We start from the raw sequence: 3,787 nt of genomic DNA on the forward strand, positions 1-3,787 counted from the left end.
ACCTACTTATTCTAAGTAGTAACAATATTTCAGCAAAGCCTTGATTTTAAGCTGCTGTCTACCATGGCAGCATTTTAGTTATCTTAGAAATTCTCTGTGCCAGACTATTTTCATATAATTAAAGTTAAATAATAAAATTACCTAAACCTTAAAGCTTTTCCTTTATAAGACTGGACTTCTCACCTAAGGGTCTTACACTTACACTGGGATTGAGTGTAAGATACATTAAGAAAGTTCAGATAAGTTTACTGTCTGGAGGAACCATTTCTGACAATCACTAGTGGGTGAAGGAAGAGAATCCACTCCTCCTAACTTCAGAGACTAAAATGAGTTAGGATTGTGGATGCTTTCATGTCTTTCTGAATTCATCAAGAGTTTATCCAGGAAATAGGAAATTCCCTAGGATTGCTGGGATATTCATTGCTGATGAGACCTCTAAAAATGCATAACATCTTCCACTGACAAAGAAATGAAGCCCTAAATTAGGCAACTCTGTTCAGCACCTGAACTGGGGCAGCATAAATTTGGTCAAGGATGCAATGTTCATAAATACTTTAAAATTATTTAATCTTTAATTCAGCAAATTCAGACCTGACATATGGAGTTGCAAAGGAAGTCTTAAATGTTCCCTTTAGAAAGTACACTTATTTCTGGAATGTTAAGTACCATGCCTTTCAGAAGGCTCCCCCTTCATTATTGCTCCCTGATTGTGTTAATTTATAATTATAATAATGCAATTTTTCTATTAACAGCTCTTTTGATAATAACATCCGTACCAGCTGCTGCTTTATCTTCTTCCTGTTTTGTGGAGATTTCCTTTGTGCTCTAGCATCTTCTATAGATTGCAGATACATTCTTCTGTAGTCTGAATATTAAGTATAAAAGCCTTAAAAACTATTCTCACTGAAATTAACACCAATTCCAGAAACAATTCTTTCCAGTTCAGTCAAACTGATACTTCTTCAACATATTATGTTTCCCTTTTAAGGCTCTTTTGCAAGATTCTCTCCTTGTTACTCAGCATCAGAGTAAGGCTGATACCTTCTGATACAGACTGATATGTCTAAGGCTGATACAGACAAAATGACCTGTCAGGCTGTCTTTCTCCTGTGAAGTTTATTTGCTCCTGAAATGCTTTTCTTTCAATTTTGACTGAACCAAACCTAGGCCGCATTAATAATTTCTGCCTCAAAAGGAAACAAGTGAGATCTTCCAGACAGAAGCAACTTAGTCCTTGGGATTTTGGTTTTTTTTTTTTTTTTTCCTTTTCTCATAATTCCCACTCGGACAGAGGGGAAGAGCTTACTTACAAGGTATCCAAATATAGACTATAGGCTGATTTTCAGAGTAAATATTTTACCATTATGAGGTAGCTGCCTCTGCTATTCAGAAAGCCAGGAGTCCTTATTTTACATCCTGTCATGCCAGTAACTTTTAAGTGATTTGTTTCATCATCAAATACACATGCTTCATCATTTGTCCCCCCTCTAATGTTATTTTTCTGGGCTTTCTGACTGCTAGTGTAATGCAAATAAAGTTATGCGACCAGATTGTAAGTGCCTGTATTTCAATACAGGCCATTCAGAAATGTTGTACTTTATTCCAAATGCCATTGTGGAGACATAAACTCCTCATGCAATCAAACATTCAAGAGGTGGCTTCATCCTCTGGAGGAGTATGGAATTGTTGTTTTGTTTCTCATTAGCAGTAGACAAATTACATTTATTTTAGAAGTTGGATTTTTGCCATTCCATTACTCTACATCTCTCTCTGGATCTGGCTCCAGAAATCTTCGTAAGGTCCAAGTACCTGCTGTTGTGTTTATAGACACTAACAGAATTTGGAGTATACACAGTGATAAACACCAGGTGAAAATTAAACCAAATCTCACGTCCTGAGGGATTCTTCATTATAAAATGTAATATCTATCTAGCTAAATTAACCAGATAAAGCACATTCCTTCAGCTCAATTTTATTTCAGAGAGGGATTGTGAAAAGATTGGTTTGCTAGCATGGGGATATCAAACCAGCTTGGAATTGTAATGAACAAAAAATAAAACAGCCTAGCTGAGAAAAGTCAGTGGACTGCAGAGCTGGGGCTTTAGATGAACAGCACATGAATTTGGAAAGTTAGCAGTCTTCTCTGCTTGCTGGAATCAGATTAGAAAGTTGTTACTGCAACTTGCATTGCCAGCTACTGGCACGTTGCACCCTGGAAAGCACATGTCTTCCCATTTCATAGAGCCTGCCGTGAGAATTCCCTGTTCCTTCGGTATTATTAAGCAATGTTCTGTTGCTCTTGGTCACGGCAAAGTGATTTCTAGGAGAAAAGGAAGGAAAATCTATTATTATATATGTCCACTGTGTAATTTCAGAGTATTTTTACATACCTAAATATAATAGCTAAAGACCAAGTGCTAAGAAATGTGCAGTGCCATTGAAACCCTAAACACATGATGTCAGCTCATTTTTCCCAATCTTTTTTTTTTTTCCTAAATCTCTCAATGGAGATTTTCATGAAGGCAGAACCATGGACATCTAAATTGAATGTTCATTTGGGTCTTTCATTTTGAAGTTACTGCCTTGTCTTGCCTTTGTTTTATTATTTGAGGTTATCGTATATTGCAGTAAAAAGTAACTTTTCAGAGTCCCTCTCAACACAAAAATCCTTCAGTTCTGTTGACAAGAGATATTTCAAAACAGAAGGAAAAAGGTCCTGATTTTTGTTGGTGGTTTTTTGTTTTTTTTTTTTTTCTCTTGGAGACCTTTTAAATATGTTCCAGTTCGGAAGAAAGCCAAATATCAAAATACTAAAATTTTTTGGAAAGTCCAACAGGCATTGTCTGAAATTGCTGTGCTGCTATCAGGGCTATGTTCCCTCAGCCAGCACAGGCTCAGCACCTAGGACTAGTCTCTGGGTCTAAGACATCTGCCATTAGCTATGCCATTGATTTCCTTGGTGAGACTAGACATTTGCTTTCTCTCTCTGTTTCACTATCCTTATCTACAGAAAGGGAAAAAATCATACTGACCTTCTTTGTTAAGTGTTTTGAAACGTGTTGAGGAGAAGGGCATGGCATTCATCTGCTCTCAGCCTCTCCAGAGATTTTGCAGCACAAATGGAATGCATTCAAAGGGCCTCAGTCAGGAGCAAGGTTTGCCAAAGCAGAGAAAGCTGTCTGGAAAACAAACTGAAGGGAATAATAAGAGCATATCAAAAAAGAAGTAGATGATCCCAAGCAGAAAATACTTCAAGATGTCCACAGATATTTTAAAAGTTTTATAGAGGTTTTTCAAAGGCCTCCTAGGAAATCCACTTACATTTAGAAAGGTGAATATCATAAGAATAGCAAAACAGAAAAGCCAAGTATCTGAAAGACCTATATGATGATAAGACTGTTACAGCCTGGAACTCTTTATCTGGAGATCAGCGTTAAGAGATTTGACCCAAACAACACCTGGTCCTTTTTTTGCTGAATAGAAAGCTGCTAGTCTCTTCTAAATTTGCATTTCATACAGCTGTGCTAGCTGAGGGGCGGCACTTTTTATACTTTTTATAATTGTCCTGCATGCTAAAGGTTTCAAATTGTTCTGCATGCTGCAGGTTTCTCCTTGCCCCGGTGAGAACACTAACATGTATCTGAAAATTCCTAATGATAAAAGAAATATATATAATAACAATAGTATTGTAGCAGTAATAAGACCTTGAGCCCAGTGAGGACAAATTAAATATTAAGAATGTAGTATTATTTTCAGAAAATAAAAAAAAAAAAGTTCTCCACAGCAG

General features: G+C 36.7%; 1 long non-coding RNA gene across 1 annotated transcript; it reads right to left on the reverse strand.

The window, feature by feature from the left end:
- Positions 1 to 2,021: 2,021 nt before the first annotated feature.
- On the reverse strand, positions 2,022 to 3,378 carry LOC148184896 (uncharacterized). Its single transcript, XR_015774718.1, has 3 exons — positions 3,322 to 3,378; positions 3,033 to 3,191; positions 2,022 to 2,320 (listed from the first exon to the last, which is right to left on the reverse strand). It is a non-coding gene; the product is annotated as an uncharacterized LOC148184896 (long non-coding RNA).
- Positions 3,379 to 3,787: the final 409 nt, after the last annotated feature.

Source organism: Pseudopodoces humilis, chromosome 2 (assembly GCF_049639895.1).
Source record: "Pseudopodoces humilis isolate 2021_Gansu_Grassland_sample_001 chromosome 2, ASM4963989v1, whole genome shotgun sequence".
NCBI lineage: Eukaryota > Metazoa > Chordata > Aves > Passeriformes > Paridae > Pseudopodoces > Pseudopodoces humilis.